Genomic DNA, 17,368 nt, shown 5'->3' with positions numbered 1-17,368 from the left:
CCTCTTCTCAGCCTCAATGACCCTCTCTCATGTACAGCCAAAATATGGCTCATGGTCACAGACTAGACATGCTGTGGTCTCTAGGCCTGAGGTCTGCGGGGGCAAGGTTTGAGGTGGGCCTACGCGAGACAGACTGAGCAGCCAGGACCGCCAAGAAATGCAGGGGAGGTTTCCTGCCCTGGATCCTGGGCTGGGAACACGGCCTACCATTTTCCTCTCCCATCGTCAGACCCCCAAGAGGGCGAGAGACAGACAGGGGAATCACACTGTGTTCCGGCTGGCTCCACTACTGAATCTCTCTGCTGCTGTATTTGATGTCTCATTCTTTTCTGTCCAAATCAGACCCTCTGGCTCTGGCTCTAGATCATTGCCTTGGACTTTCACTCTCACTCTCACTTAACTTCTAATTTCTGCCTTTTCCTCACTCCCTCCCTTGGCTGTGACACTTCATGCACTTCTTTTCCTGTCCTCTGTGTGTGGGGGTGTGTATGCTTGACTCTCAGAGGGGTCAGCTGGAAGCAGCAGTTGTGGTCTGGCCTGTGGTCAGGAACTGATTCACTGATTTGCAAAGTGTAATGACATAATACGAGGATTTGTGCTACAAATTGTTGAATAGCCATAATGTTCCCTAGAGTGATTTCATTTTGATAGATGTCACAATCTGAGGTTCTGCTGTCTGTAAACTACAACATTCAACTGAGGCCAGGAGCTAAAATAGCTACAAAGATATAAAAACTTTGTTCCAGTCAAGGGCTGATTCTGTTCTTCTAATAGAATCACGTGAGAGACAACATATATCATAGATCACAGGCCTCGCTGAGCCAGTTCACACAAATCTAAAAGGGAAGAGAAAGTATTGAGACACTCTAAAGTTGATAAGGGACATTACTATTCCCTTATCGAATCTGCTGCTAACACATCAGATGAATGTATGGGAAATCCCATGCTTTCTGCCTCAGACAGTGATGGTGTCATGAGAGCCGAGAGGCTGGGGACCCACAAATCACTTCTGTGAGTATCAGCCCTCTTAATCCAATATGATGTCCAGCGGCTCCACGTGAACTTTCACACTGTCTGTTTACTTGGCTCTAGAAGTCTCGGGCTCATCCAATTATCTTGCTTATGTGACAGCCAGTAATGATTTTTTTTAAAAAGCTGAACAAAATGCTTCTGGGCTGATGCCAAAATGAGGGGCTCCCAGGGGCTGTTGGTGTGGGGGTGGAGCACAGTGGATGGAAATAGCCATCCAGACCGCGGGGAAAGCCCCTGTAAATTCTGGGACAGTGACCGCAGGCCTGCCTGATGGACACACAGCTGTAGTAGCGGCAGTTGTTGTAGGACTGACGTTAAGTGATGGGCCTTTTGGCAGCATTAGCAACATATTTTGTTTAGTTCTGTTTGGGGCCCAGCAGATGGGAAACAAGCTGGGTCCATGTTCTCGAGAGGTCCTGGGGGAGCAGAGGACCGAAGGGAGGAGATTCTGCCAAAATGCCATGTCGGCTTGGCATGACTGCGGCAATGACATGCACCCCACGCCACGCTTGTTCTGCTCATTGGAACTGACTTAGTCTCAAACAGAGGTCAATTATAGGCAACAGTTTGACACCAGAGTCACAGTTCACATAGTTACATCAGTTCTTAGTGGCATGTACTGGCCAATAGTACAAACAAACATCAGTAAACACAAAGTGACACTTCGTCAACATTTGAAAGGGTCACTTTAGTATTTACTAACCTGAACCATATTTTCCCATGTTGTCGTGAGTGACTAATGGTAACAACAATTTTTGAAATGGGTCTTGGTATTGGTATTGAGCAAGAAAGCGTCATTTTTTTGTCCACTAAAAGTGTTTCTTTTTGCCGCTGACAAGCTTAGATTGTTATTTTAAGTGTCTGACAACATTATGGAATGGATGGTCTCCCTACAGAGAAAGATCCTTTTGTTAAAGAGTCGGATCCTATTTGTTTAACCAGTAACAGCCCCGAAATTGCCATCACCCAACCCGCCAGACTCCATTTAAATAAACAGTAATTTAAGTGTGCATAGAGCCAGCTTATTTCTAAATCTAACTGGGTGAATTAAGGGTTTATTTTAACCAAGCCAGGAATGGTGATTGAGTTTTGCTTTTTTTTTTTTTTTTTACTGTTTCAGGTTTGACAACCATCCTAACAATATTTTGTTAGAAAGAAATCACTAACACAAATCTTTGCATGTAAACAATCAATCAATACAGAATCACAAAACATAATATTGCTAAACTCCAGTGTACTGATATTGTCTACTACATCTATCACATGTAATAAACTAAACATGACAAATTCAGTTCTTTATTTAGGCCCAAAGGCACATCTGTGTTAAGGATGTATGCCTCTCTGCAGAACACTAGAGTCAGCTTTGTCACCACCTGTAGGAAGGGTCATTTTACTCTATTTCCCAGAACTTTAATGATGCTGCCATGGTTAGTCTGTGCATAATGTCCAGCAACAGCATCATCCATGTTTGGTATCAGTTTTGTGTTCAGACATACAAATCTCAAAGCTCCATTCAACATAAACCAGAACACAGAGACATTTCAGCATGCAGATAACATGTGTGCTGCTGCAGTTTATGGAAGATTTTATGGTGTATTTACCAGTACATGGGTGTATAAAGTACTTTGTGTCTGACAACACAATGGATAACCTCATCCAGAGATATGTACTATATCCACACAATATAACCTATGATAATTATCTGGAAAGCAATGAACTGTTGCCAACTGAGATGCTGTTTTTTGTTTGTTTTTTCAAATTAAATTAAAAGGTGTATGAATACTGTGTGAACACTGGCATTGTACAACAGTAGTACAACAAGGGTATCTTGTGGAGGGAAATTTAACAGGCTTGATTCAATGCATCCACTATTGTGCTGTGTACAAACTGACCACGCATGCCAAGTACACTTGGCTACTGCATTTAGAATAGGTACTTTTTCATAATATGAGCCCATACTATCTGATAATTCCCACAGGCTGCAGACAATATATAGAACATAACCATAAGTGCAATAAACATGAAAATGGGGAAAATGACGGAAAGCATATTTATAACACTAAAATATAGAAGATATGATGAAAGATGAAATGTTTCCATCATCCTGAGAAAGTTACAAATATCAACACTATCGCTTCTCCGATGGTCTGAGAATAAAAGGAGGGTGAGAGCAGCCTTGTAGAAAACGTGCACTGGTGATGCCATGTGCAGCTGGCAGTACCATAAGCAAACACTGTGCCCTTCACTGAGCTATGAATCATAAGTGGGGGGGGTGGGGGGGGGGGTTTGCAGACAGAATGTGAATGTGATGGTGTGGATATAGCTCCGGTCATGGCAGACTGTGTGGGAAACACAAAGAGGGGCAGGCCGAGTCACATGGGTCGTCCTGCTCCCAAAGACACGACTCTCTCTCTCTCTCTCTTTCTCGCTCTCTCCGTCTGTCCTTTCAATCTCTCACTCATTCCATCTCTCACTGGCAGGCCCTCTTTATCCTTCTCTCTCTCTCTCTCTCTCTCTCTCTCTCACACACACTCACATTCACACTCACACACACACACACACACACACACACACACACACACACACACACACACACGTAAATACTCCCCCATTGTCTTTGCTATTTATACTTTACAGCCTTCATGCTTAATGCTCCTGAAGTACAAATTTGAGTTACTTGTACTTGATTATTTTGTTTTCATGCCTAATTATACTTCTACTCCACTATAGCTCATAGGAAATACTGTTCTTTTTACTCCATTACATTTATTTGACAGCTTTAGTTACTAGTTTATATGATGGTTTGTTATAAGTCAAACTACCCAACAGTATGTACAAGTAAAACCAAAACCAACAGTCTGTTATGCCATAAATTGATTGACAGAAAAATGTATTATTTTTATGGTTGCAGGCATTTTTTAATGCAAAAATATTTCATGGTTCCGGCTTCACATTTTAGGATTTCTTCTTTTCCTTTTAAAAGTCAGAATAATTGTAATGTATTAGTTAAAATGTTGATGTTTGGATTCTTGGTTGGACAAAACAATCATTGTGAAGGTGTCACTTTTGGCTCCTGGGCATTGTGTTAGCATTTCTCATTATGCATACTATTTTTACAAACCAAACAATCAATCAATGGAGAAAATGATAAGCAGATTAATCCATTATAATCATTTGTTGCAGTCTGATACAAAACAGTTAAAAAAAAAAACAAGCTCCATTTCAATCTACTATAGAAGTAAAATTTGGTTACACTTTTTTTTTGAATATATATATAATCTAATGACATTATGTATCATACTAAGTCCCAGCAGACATTTCTCTGCATGAGTACTTTAACTTTTAATACCAAAGGTACATTTTACTGATTTTACTTAGATACTTTCTTTTAAATGGAGGATTTTGACTTGGAATCTTAATTGTTTTTAATAATTACTTAATATATTATTGTCATGAATTTCCATTACTGCACACAATAGACAGTATTATTTTTGGTTTTAACATTTTATTGTGCATTAGGATATAGTCAGTACCTGTGTCATAGTGACATGCACACAACATGATGTTATAGTCTAATGTATGATAGACTATTTACAGTACAGTACATGTGTACGTGCAAGGTACATACACATGCATACAATATGCAGTACATGGGCCTTTAGTATGTATGCATGTCTTTCTGACAGTTTATATACCTAGCATGTAGCATTTGTGTTCATTGGGGTTTTTAATCTTATAGTCTGTTTTCTGACTGCAATGAAGTGAATTCTCTGATTGTGTATACAGCTCACACTCAAATAAGAGGCTCACAGTTTAGATGGGGAACCACAGTAATTAGTATTTTTATTTGATGATACTGTTACAGTACATACTAAATACTAAAACAACAAAAGGTGGGTCACAAGAAGACACTAATTTTAAATTTACACGAATAAGATCACTGGGGACCTACTCACTGATCTTTGTTTGACACTGTTCACTGTATTTTGCTGTTTTCAGGGCATGGCTGTGTTATGGGCCCACTTGTTTATCTTTCAAATCTCATATTTCTTATTCTCATCCTCACACATTGTTATTTACTATTATTCATTTAATAATTTTTATGAGATGTTTTAGTGTGTGCTTTCTTTTCTAGATTTTATTATTTGCAATTTACCTGAGTATCTAATTTCTTCCTTCATGTATGCATGTTCTGGAATAACAAATTTTTCTTATCCTTATAAATAAAAAGTGGTAGTGCTAGTCACATTGTACTGCTGATGTAAACTGACAATATTCTACAGCTGTAGCAACTCCCCTGAGATACATTTAAGCTATATTTTATTCATGAATGCATCCATGGAAAAATCCATACAACCCCCACCGTCTTTTCCACATGCTGAGACAGAAACCAAACAAACAGCAGCATATATTGAGCTGTTGGGTAAAAACAAAGTCCTTCTGGTCACATTGCACCTGTTAACAAACCACTGGCACTGTTCTCTGAGGCCAACAGGAAAAAGGTCTCCAAATAGCTTTCCCATGAGCCCCTGGTCTAAAATAAAATAAAAGGGGCTGGCAGGAGCCGCCCACCGCACTGTTGCGACCTTGTCATGGGAACCATGCTAAACTGTCTGTGGAGATTTGAGCAGAATAAATGAAACAGCCATCGCTGAGTATCTCTATTTACATCGCTAATTCAAATGCTCATTTATCTTTAGCGCATAAGAAATACACAAGAGAACGGAGGCTGCTTCCCTGCAAGTGTATTTGTCTGTGTGGTTGCATGCGTGCCAGTGCTTGCACGCAGGTTGGACATGTGCTCGCGCATACTGAGATGCCTTGTTGACTTGTCTCAGATGCGATGAGTGAGAAGAGGAATAAGCAAATCGCATTAAAAGTGTGAGAGTGAAGAGCCAATAAGACCTGTAAACAAAAAAAGGGCATGCTAGCCATTATCGCCAAAGTAAACACACGCACACGCAGCACGCTTCAACAAAAACATTTACATTAAACACCACACAAAAGACCATTTATTAAAAGAAAACAATAATGCTTCAAAACTTACAAAGCTGAAGCATCTCTGAAAACCCAAACAGGCTATATCCACCAAAGAAAAGTGAGGATTCCACTGAAATGAATCAGGTTTTTTGGGGGGCGCTGAAGCAGAATCGGCTTAACTGAAGAACACCAACCAGCGGTGTTCACCTTTCTCTGCTTCATTCTCAGACTGCACTCTATTTTAGGGACCTCTGATGACTCCGTCTTGGCCACATCTCCCTTTTTCCACTGGAGAAAAAAGCTATTCATAATCCTCCCAATAACTCAACACTGTTTGTCCAATGTGATAAAGCAAAGGGAGCGTTCACAATCTAAATTTGCATTCTTCAGAAGTGAATGGCTTTGTCGGCTGGAGTAATACAGTTTGCTTCGTCTGCCTCCTCCTGCTGCAGGGAGGCTGTTTACATGGGGACAGCTCAGAGATCCAGAGAGGAGACAACGCTGCTGGCCTCTCCCCACAAGAAAGGCCTCCGTGGGTGGGCAGCATTTCACCCGCTGATGCTCCAAGATCATCCCCGAGACGCACAAGGAGAATAAAACTCTCCAAGGAATTGACAGATTTTGTGCCAAATAGTCCATTTTATGACACGGCCCTCCTCTCAGCTGCATTATCTGGACTTTAGAGCCTGTCACTTTAAAGGGGAAAGTTGACAAATGAACAAAGATTATCCTCGAAATAGCAACAGAAGGTCGCTGACAGAGGGAATCCCCTTTTAATCTCATCCCTGCAGTTCCGTGGAACTTTAGGGTGCCAGTCAAGACCAAGAGAGCAGGGGTTAGAGGTAGGGCACCTTACTTAAGGGGTCATGGGTCAGGACCCCAGATCCTGTACTGCTCTCAGCTATCTTGGCTTAAAGTAATCAAAAACACAAGTTGGAGTCATTCCCAGAGTGTATTCCTAGATAACACAAGTGAGAAAGCTTTGGCAGGCAGATACCACAGAGAAACCGTCACAGGTTGGCCTTTAAGTGTGATGCACAACTTGTTTTTTGTTGTGTTTTAGTGCCGACAAACAGTTTATTGACATTTAGGGTGTTAAAATGTTCTAATATTGGGCCAAGTGAAAGCTATTTTCACTAAAACATGGGTGTCCATGGATACCATGGAGAGAGCTTAAAATTCTGCTCAGAGTCCTTTTTTTAAAAAAAAGTGTGGTGCCGTCTGTCCAAAGTGAGAAAGTAATCGCAATGAGCTACAAGGAGCAGCATCCTCCTGCAAGGACTTCTGGGTACTTAGAGGCAGTTGTTGACACTTGATAGCCAGCAGTTAGTGCTTAGAAAGTGGAGTGGACAAAACAGCTAATACCGACTGTATATGCAGCTAGTTCCTCTTGTGTTTCAACTGCTTACTGTGAAGCCCCAAAACTTAACTAAATGCAGTAAAAAACTTTCATTTCATTTTCATCCGCTTATCCGTGGGCCGGGTCGCAGGGGCAGCAGGCAGTAAAAAAAAAAAAAGTTAAAAAAAAAAGCAAAATAACTTAAGCTAGATTTTAACTCTTATTACTGTTGAAGTTTTATGTTTAGTTGACATTATGAGAGGGGAACAGTGACTACATACACACACTTACATTAATGTAGCACTAAACTAGTAACACTGTCTTGTTTGTTAGCTTAAAGAAGCTTGTGCCCATGAAGCATTACTTACTCTGTTATCGTACTGACCAAAATGCTTTGGGTAAAAATTATTTAGTCTTCTATATCATTCTGAAGCTTATCAATAGTGTTTCTTATATATTCAAATCCAGAAAATTCAAATTTAGGTCAAAGTACGCATGTTTTAGCATCAAAATATTATTTCCCCTGCCCCTCTAAAACGTTTCCTGTGGGACCTGACGTAGGTTTCTGATTAAGTAGTTATATATAGACCTCCTTGCCCGCATAATGTGCCTCTTTAAGCGAACCCTTCTCAAAAACACAGATTATCTTTTTATAAAAATAAAAAAAAAAACGTTGTCAAAACACTTGATTTTGAAGAAGTAGATCGGAGTACCGACAAAGAAGCTAAGCCACATACTTCCATGGACGCCGTGTTAGTTATCGAAGTCATACTACAACACAGACAAACTAAAACAAATTAAGACAAACTAAATCAATCAAGGCAGTGGTAGACCAAAAACTCCTCGTGTTGTGTTAGTCAAAATGACTGTCTCTGTAAAAGGAGTTGGCTTTGAAAGGAGCCATATAACAACTTCAGTTCACCACCTGAAACAGTTATCAGATGGCAAGGCAAAGTAAAAAGTCTAAATGTAGCGTACACTTAAACTGATTTTCTTTTCTTTCTTTTTTTAGGTAGCTAAAATACTTTTTGCTCCTACCCCAATTCACAGCCACCAGAATCCTTTGACAAAAATGTTTTTACTCTGCAGAACACAGTTGCTGGTCTACTGCTGCCTCTATCAGTTAGTTTGTGACTATTGATCCATCAATGTGTTATTATACTAGAATAGGATAAATATTGGTTGAAATATTCAGTATAAAAGCAGTACAAATTAAATTTCAATGTGTTCACCTGGTTATATAAAGGTTGAATAACAAAATAGCATCATCTTCCACCCTAATATTTACATACTGTAATGTCAGTCATACTTTCAGCAAACTGTGTGTGTGTGTGTGTGTGTGTGTGTGTGTGTGTGTGTGTGTGTGTGTAGAATGCAGATGGAGTCATCCTATGAAGTACATATATTAATTTGATTTATATTGATTTTAATTATTTAACTAACTGTGCTATCTTTCTATTTATGTATTCAGTTATGTTTCTGACTCGGTTCTGCAACCCCATAGCTATGAATGCTGAGAGTACATTATGGCAACTCTAAGTCAAGTTTAGTTAAAGTTACATGAAATCAGGTTCATTTTTACTGATAAAAACAACGTTAACACTTTGACATCATGCTGAAAGGATCACCTGCCAGTACAGCATCTTATCTCCCTGCATAGCCCACAGCCTCACTCTGACTAAGCTGAACTTCTGCAGAACCTTTTCATTCAAGGGGGGAATTTACGGGCATCAAAGTGAAACACTTTGTTCTACACTGAGCCTCCCGTCTCTCTTTTCTCCCACAGCCTAGAGGCGGGACAAGGAGCGGGGCTTTATCCTACCATCTGATCTTCATTACTCCGCCCGTTTATGACTAGGTACGTCTTGTATCTTGTCTTTTTTTTTTTTTTTTTTTTTTAACATAATTCATGGGTCACAAAGTCATGCTTGAACCTGTGACTCACCGAAAATCTTGACTGACACTTAGGGTGCTCTGTTTTACTTATCAGGCACAATGTATCATCTGAGCATCTCTGTGATTTATCATACATATGTTTTCCCTGAACAAGAATGTTCTACAGCTATATTTTGGAATGGGTTCTATAGCCCCCAGCTGTTAAATACAGAGCAACCACTTGCATTTTATACATCTTTATGGGGCACCAATCGCTCCTATTTATTTGCTTGTACCGTATGAACCCCTACAGCAATGAAAAGGGTGTGCACTCTTTCCCATCATAAGGAGAGATAGTTAAAGATCGTTTTCATTTTGGGTATTAATAAATGAGATTTAGCAAAAGAATGTTCCTAATGTATGAACATAATTTATGTGAAAGAAGCAGTTGAAGCTTCCATATATGGAGTTATATAGGAACACTTTTACCTGAAAAGAAGAGCAAAGATTCCTAAATCATACTCTGAATCCATCACCTGCCACTTACTCATCTCTCTGATCCCTTCGAACCATTCCTCTATCGTTGCCTTCGAAAACGTTTGCGCACGGGCATCACTGACAGCACAGCCCTCCCCTCCATCATAGGTCAAGCAATTCACCCCGAGCAGAGGAATTAAAGAAAGCAGAGATATCAGCAGATGATAATCCCCTCTAACATTCGGAGATGCTGTGATCTCATGACATGCACTGGCTGTTTTTCAAAACGTGTTATTTGAAAGAATCTCTCACAATCCAGCTGTATGGCTCAGTACATAGCTATGGGAAAGACAGTGTGACCTCTGTTTGACCTCTGAGTTCACCTTTGACCCAGAGGAAGTTGTAAACAGAGTAATCTGTTGTCAGTAAAAGGTATTAACTGTTCTAAGGTCATGAAATGATGGTGGCTTAAAAGTGCCTTTAAAATGAAAACATCAAGGTGCCATGAGATGAGGTAAGACTGGGTGGTGGTTAAGGGTGTGTCAGGGAAGGGGTCTCAAGCATACTCCTAATCTGCAAGGCTTTTTTGCAGGAAAATGAATTGGAAAAAAACTAACATAAAATATATGTACAGAAACCAGAGGGATGCTTGAGTGACACGAGTTTGATGTTGCAGGTCTCCTGACACACGAGGCCGTTTGGAATTAAGCCCCACGCTGCTGAGGCTTGACAGTAAAAAGGCCCTGCGAGCTTCCCTGTGACAAGCTGTAATAAATGTCACAACCATGAACCCTTTCTCATACAGACAAAAGGCACACCATCGAGCAGGTAACGCACACAGTAGGCCTGCACAATTGCTACTGAGAGTCAAACTAAACAAAACAGCTTCTGCAGATTGATTTGTACTGGTATTTTGGGAGGGGAACTTTTATGGGGTGGAAAAATGTACATAGTTCCATTTCATGAGGGCCAGTAATGTTTAAATCCCAGCAGACATCGCCATTAAATCATCATTCTGAGATGTTATATGAGTGTCAGTGCTTTTTCTATATTACATGTCACATGGGACAACATGTAAAAACTAATAGCTCTGGTACCTATAGTGGTCACTATGGGAAAGCAAGATAATCTCTCGGTAATAAAGTTGTTTCCAGTAAGAGTCAGGGTCTTATTGGAGGATTTAAGTATAAAATAAGAGCATTATAGAACAGTGGGCTCAAGATGGAGCGAATGAAGGCTGACAGGTAGCTCTATCAGCCACAGCTCATGTTGTTGAAAACTGCACTACATCTGACCAGTTGGGTTTTACAGTGACATTTATGTGTGAAATAAAAATCTGCTTGAAAATCAAATATGCTTCATGTGATACATCTTAGATTACCTAGCAAACATTAAAGGAATACTTCACCCCCCAATGACCATTTCTATATCAATTAGTCACCAACTGTTACGTTGATTTTGTGAAGAAAACTTTGTTTTTCTTGCATCCTTTTGGTGAACAAAGAATCCAAAAACAGAGAAAATTCTTGAAGAACTGAAGGCATACGTCCCCAAGTTGAATAACAGCAAAACTATATCAAAACCATCATTTATAAAGTCTCACACAGCTTGCATAGTATAATCCTAGTCTCATTTATCCAGTCATATGCTATAGTATACTTCGCAAACACATGCATTTTCACTGAAACCTAAAATATCTATGTTCTCTTCAAAGCCACACTCCAGCGTCAAAAACATTAATTTTACCTCGCTGATCATAATGGGTCCTGATCCACCAATGCCTCAATCAGTTTGTTTGTTTGTGTTATTGTGACAGTTTTGTGTTTTAAATGGTAAGGTTGGATTTACCAAAGTCACACAGTAACAACAAATTAACTGATCAAAGGAGTCTGGCTTTAAAAAGAACCTAGATAAGTTTTACTTTTCGTTCAATTCCCCATCAGAAAGGGCTGTCTGTTTGGGAAGTACTGAGCATGTTTAAATAAGACTTGGATTACACTGCATGAGTTGTGTGAAAGCTTATAAAAATTTCTTATGATATAGTTTTGCATTTGCTAAACATGGACCCCTATAACTTCGGTTTATCAAAAAAATTCTCTGTTATGGGATTCTTTGTTCACCATGAACAAAGTGAAGTATCCCTTTAAGCTGATGATACAATTTACCTATAAAAAGTAGTTCTCCAAATTACGGTGTACTTAACAACAAACTTTGATGGTAAACAAGATAATTCATGTTGATGTATGAAGAAAGAAAACTATCAATCATCTACTATCCAGCCAGCCTCCATGGAATCACATCTGTCTCAAACTAATTCTTGCCCCTGGCAGACCATAATGAGCACAGCAAACTTTGTTGGATGTCTTTGCCAGGATACTTCACAACATCACTTGCTAATCATTTAAAGCAGTAGGGTGATGCACTTAGTTGGTAACTGTCCCATTATGCCTGTCCGATTTGATTCTACTGTAATTCAAGTTCGAGTACGTTTGTCTTCACCTAGCTCCATTTGTGAATTCAGCACTCCCCTGTTTGAATCCAAGATTCATATACATACATCCATTTTACTTCTCCCCTGGGGTTTATGTAGGGAACACTATGTGACTGAGTAAGTAATGTGCAGGGTACTGATGTCATAAATGAGGCTAGATTCTTGTATCACGGCCCAATCACCAGAATAAATATTGGCAGTGAATTTCTCTGCAAACCATATGTTACATTTGTACATTTCATATGTATTAAACCTGTTGAAAAGTTAGAATTTCTTTTTATTTCAATTTTCAATGTTGTTGTGACAACACTGTGGTTGACATGTAGTGAGGTTTAGGCACAAAAACTACTAGAAAAACATATTTTGGCTTAAAATACTGGTTTGGTCTCTCCAAACATAGGCGGAAATGTCTCAAACCCTCTTTAAAAAACATATCCGTTTTTGTTGGTCTCAAACAATGGTCTGCGCTGTCAGCTGTCTCACCTAGATGAGACCTATCCACCATCTCCTCCTCCTCTTGATGAAATATTCAGCTCATATACACGAAACTATACATGAACTATGTCGTATGTAGAAACACAGAAATGGAACTCATCTGTGGTTTGCAGAAACATACAATGCCAACATTTTATTCTGGCAACTGGGCTGTGTATGAAAATGATGCATCGTTGTCCTAAATCAAAGAATTAGCAGATGTTCAGTGTGATATAAGCATTGCATTACTGAAAAATTCAAGGCGCTGCGTTGGTATGGGCTGATACGATGAGATAAGAACCAAGAGATCCAGTTTGAGTAATGCATACATTGATCTTAGGGCTTATGAGATGTCAAACCAGTACAGTCACAGTCTGTCTCTGGCTTTCATGTTACAAAGTTTCAAAGTTATCTACCATGAGAGTGTGCTTGTACATTATTAACTGAGTGGCGGGATGCGTTGCAGGGTGATGCATTGTGTGTACAATTTGGCTGCAGGTCTTTCATTAAAAAGATGGAGGTTGTTTATTTTTTAGTGAAATTCTGTTGGAAGTCTGAAGAGGGCCATACTGAATTTGTAGACCCATAATAATGCAAAAACACTAAAATAATCCTGTTGTGGCTCCAATTACCTTTTCAGTAATTCTTATCTAAAACAAACAACAAAATAAATGTGAGACTGACAGAAATCCTACCTGTTCACTGGGTGGTACTTGGCATTCCTGTTTCAAGCCACAGACTGGACCCTCCACCTGTTAGAAAGAGATATAAAGGGTAAGCTAAACAATTACCACTTACATACACCTATGTAATCTAATGCTATCCAGTACAACGGTTCAGTCATAATGTATTTTTTTGATGATGCCTGTAGAACACTGATGTCATGATTACTTTACACATTTTCAGCATCAACAAATACTGTACATTTTATACTTAGAATTTTTGGTAGAATTGTAGTATTGAATTCCAATTGATTGCACAGGGGTACCTAATAAATTTGCCACTGAGTGAAGTTAATGACACAGAATATACTTTATAATTTTTTATGTACAAAATTATGACTGACCTATAACCACCACCATTAGTATCTACGACTTCATCTCCAACCTCATCTTTCATCATCAGCATCACTGTTCTCCATCAGAAGTGGTGGAGTGGGATTTGAAAGCAGCCGCCATCTGTTCTATTATGCCTTTGACTGACAGCGCATCAAAGCGATGAAGCACAACCCCTGAAAGCTCCAGCTATCCCCACGGATCACGATGCTTGGCGGGGCAACAAACTGCCAAGTAAACACGCATGTAATCAAGCAGCCAATAAATACAGCAGAATAGCACGACAAGAATGTTCACACAGTTAATGTGGATCCCACAGAGCGCCAACAGCTCTGCCAATCCCAGTGGGATCTGGGAGAGGGTACGACGGGGAAATGGCCACGTTCCAGTTAATTGAAGAAGACTTGATTTCTGCACCTTAGAGCCAAAAGCCTGAGCTTATTACGCAACCATGTGGATCCAACGTTTGAAGTTGGTGCGGCGTGATATCACACAGTTATAGAGAGGAAACAAAAGAGCTCGAGTCCAGCTTGTTTGCAGAGGCGTGAACTTAATTGCTTGAGGGCTCTGCAAGCCATCTGATTTTACTATCTTGCACAAGCAAACACAAAAACACACAGACTTAAGCCACTCACACACACACTCTCAGCATGCATATTTTTTTATGTATCTTGGACGAAGAGGTCAGCAGATATAAATCTTTCAATAAGCCAAGAGACTGAGATGAATTAACATCAGCTGTATTCTGGTCTGGTATCAAATCACCCTGACTGAATGGCACAATAATAACCTGTATTCCATGATGTATAGTGCTTCATTAGGCTGCTGAATCACTGAAGAAACAAGACTAGCCTGCATGGTTTAATAGATCCTGTAAACATAATTCTTTCCCATGTGATAAGAGGACTACAAAACCTTTCCAAGGAAATGACGCTGACATGAAGTCATGCCATTCCTCTCGGCTACTCTAATGACAGCATCAAGTATTCTGTAAGAGGAAACAGCCAACAACAACAGCAATAACCTCTATTTTTCATTATCTCTGCAACTATAAGCATTGAGGGCATCTTTGTAACTTTAAGCGTGAGAAGGACATTAGTCTCCAACTTTATTATCAATACTCCCAAGAAGCAAGCAGCGACACTACTTTTAAAAGGACCGATTTGTGGGTTTTCTGGAATCATACACATCCTTTTTCCCCTTGAGCAATGCATTCAGTGTAACATCTGTTTCAAGATACAAACAACAAGGCCGTAACCCAGTGGAAGAATTCATAGCCCCCATGTCCATTCATCCAGACCAGTGCCCATTCTTGACAGTTTTACTTTGGTCTTTTTCAGCCCTGTTATTTTGATCTATGTATGCAGGCTGCTTAAGGCAGAGTTCCACTCAGAGGATTCAAACCAGGAGAACCCAAGACCTCTTCCCACTTAGGGTGTTATTACAGGCACATTGTGTACCCAAACATCACAAGTCTCCCATTACAATGGAACAATCTTATTCTGCTATTTATGCCCAGGGGATTTCTGGTAGGGTTCTGTTAGTTTCTCATATGTCGATATGTGTTCGTGGGTGCAGTAATTTAATTAGGTTTCGTCCTTTCAATGTGGTGACTGTCTGTGGCCCAGGTGAATATAGTATCACCAAACTGTTGGTGTTTTGCAAAGACGTTGCACTCTGTCCCCATGGAGAAACACTATTCCATACTAACGCCTTAATGACGCCTTCTGTAATAACACCAAGGGTCAGCAATTAGGTTCACCCAAGGGCCATTTAAACAGGTTTTCAGTTAGCCTGGAAATCCAGACTCAAATCTAGAAAGATTTTGAGTCTGGCCCTCACCGATACACCCTTCCTACCCAAGGGGCGGCACTAACTGAGGCATATTAAATGCCGCCGCACGTAACTGGATAGCATGGTAGCCAATCAGAGCAAAAACAAGGTGACGTATTCATTGCAGTAAGCCCCATTGGTTTGCCGACGAGTGGGGCTAACTGATATATTATGCTTTTGCCATATCCCGTCAGCAAAATGACAAAAACGTTGTTCCTGGAAACGAAGGCTTCTAGGGCAGTCTTCTGTTCCTCTCTCAAGGAAAAAGATAAGTGTAGCTGGCTTAGTGTTAGTGTTGCACGGTATACCGGTACTAAAATAGTACTGCAGTACTAGAGTATTCCAAACGGTACTATACTACATTTGGAAAATACCGGTACTTTGAAATTGATTCAATTCATTAATTTAGTTAATTTATTTTACTCATTTATGCACACAAACGCCTTTCTTGTTCCTATTGGAGCACAGATTGCGCAAGTGGTGCATATGACAACACCTGTATCAACATCCGCAGCTGGCGCACGTGAAAAAAGACAAGATAAAGTCTGCCTCGCAAAGGGAGACAACACGAGACAACACAAACTTGGTGGAACATTTGAGTTACCAAACTGTGACGTCCATACCGAGGTACTTACCGAACCATGATTTTTTTGGTACCATTACACCCCTACTATTAATTGTTCTAAAGGTTTGTATCCAAAAGGACTTTTCCTTAGGAAAAGTACCGAGTATCGACATTCATATTGGTATTGGTACTGAAACAAAGATTTTGGTATTGTGACATCACTACTTAGCGTTTCTTCCAAAGCTAAATTGAATGGACACGGTTCTTCGGAAGCTGCCATCTTGGCTGTTTACTTTTCGACTCCTACGGCGCAGCACTGTCCTCGTCATGTTACGCCCACCCAGAGCCCACCTTTGTCAGATAGACTGATCTGATAAATGCAGTCAGTGAAGCAGAGCAGAGGGAGTACACTACAAAGCAAGATTAATAGGTTAGCGAGATATGATAGCCTAAAGCCAGAGTTGTCAATGTCACAAAGGTGGCTCTCTTTTAACCTGGCTAGACTGCCATATGATACAGACCTAAGAAGAGTTTCTTCAGAGGGAGAGTGTGTCTGGGGACTAGACAGATATGTAAGACAGTATTCTCTATGAGGGATACAGATTCTAAGCTGGGTGAAAGCATTTTAAAGGAGCTATATGTAAGAAATCTAAAGCAAATAGTCGTAAAATCATCCTAATATGTCTCAGAGACTAAGGAATAATGTTCATATAACATACTGATCTCACCGACAACAATAGTACAGCCACAATATTTGCATTTAAAAAAATGTTTTGCAGTCTGCAAATCATGTTTATGTTTTGAATTTGTGTTTTGGCCTGTTGCGCATGTCAGTAGAGTCTCAGCATCAGTTACAGTTACGATTGAGCTACAGCAGCACGGCAAGCAGCATTAGCAGTGTCCCAGTACATAGCATTAGCAGCCGGCTCTTCCTCCGCTGTATCCTGGCAGCAGCGTTAGCAGCAGAGAAGCCGGACTTGCTCGAACGGTCTGCTGGAAAACCGAAGATCAAAGACGCGGCGATGCGGCCCTGCCTCAGCAGCTGCCCGTGGGCAAACAAATCAGTCTCCAGCGTGCCGCTGTCCAGCAACCTCGAATCTGTGGGGGGGGGGGGGGGGGGGGGTAATGCCAATGAAAAAAGCCATGCAACCACAGTAGCACAAACTATATGTACCTCATTGCATTTCATTTTTTTTTTTTAAGTGATGTGCATATATTTCTACATCTTTTTTTTTTTTTTTGACACA

The 17,368-nt window shown here is 40.2% G+C and overlaps 1 protein-coding gene across 7 annotated transcripts in view; it reads right to left on the bottom strand.

Annotated features, from left to right (window-relative positions):
• Window positions 1-13,411, bottom strand: part of myocd (myocardin) — a 126,218-nt gene extending 112,807 nt beyond the window's left edge. For 6 of the 7 annotated variants that reach the window (XM_049562718.1, XM_049562720.1, XM_049562722.1 and 3 more), the window contains exon 1: window positions 13,364-13,411. The gene's annotated coding sequence lies outside the window, so the exon portion shown is untranslated. Of the gene's footprint in view, window positions 1-6,079; window positions 6,198-13,363 lie in introns of those variants that run through there. The other variant, XM_049562719.1, reaches the window with a different exon arrangement.
• Window positions 13,412-17,368: the final 3,957 nt, after the last annotated feature.

The sequence above is a fragment of the Epinephelus fuscoguttatus genome, linkage group LG20 (genome assembly GCF_011397635.1).
Source record: "Epinephelus fuscoguttatus linkage group LG20, E.fuscoguttatus.final_Chr_v1".
Taxonomy (NCBI): domain Eukaryota; kingdom Metazoa; phylum Chordata; class Actinopteri; order Perciformes; family Serranidae; genus Epinephelus; species Epinephelus fuscoguttatus.
This window is presented reverse-complemented; position numbering and strand designations above follow the sequence as displayed.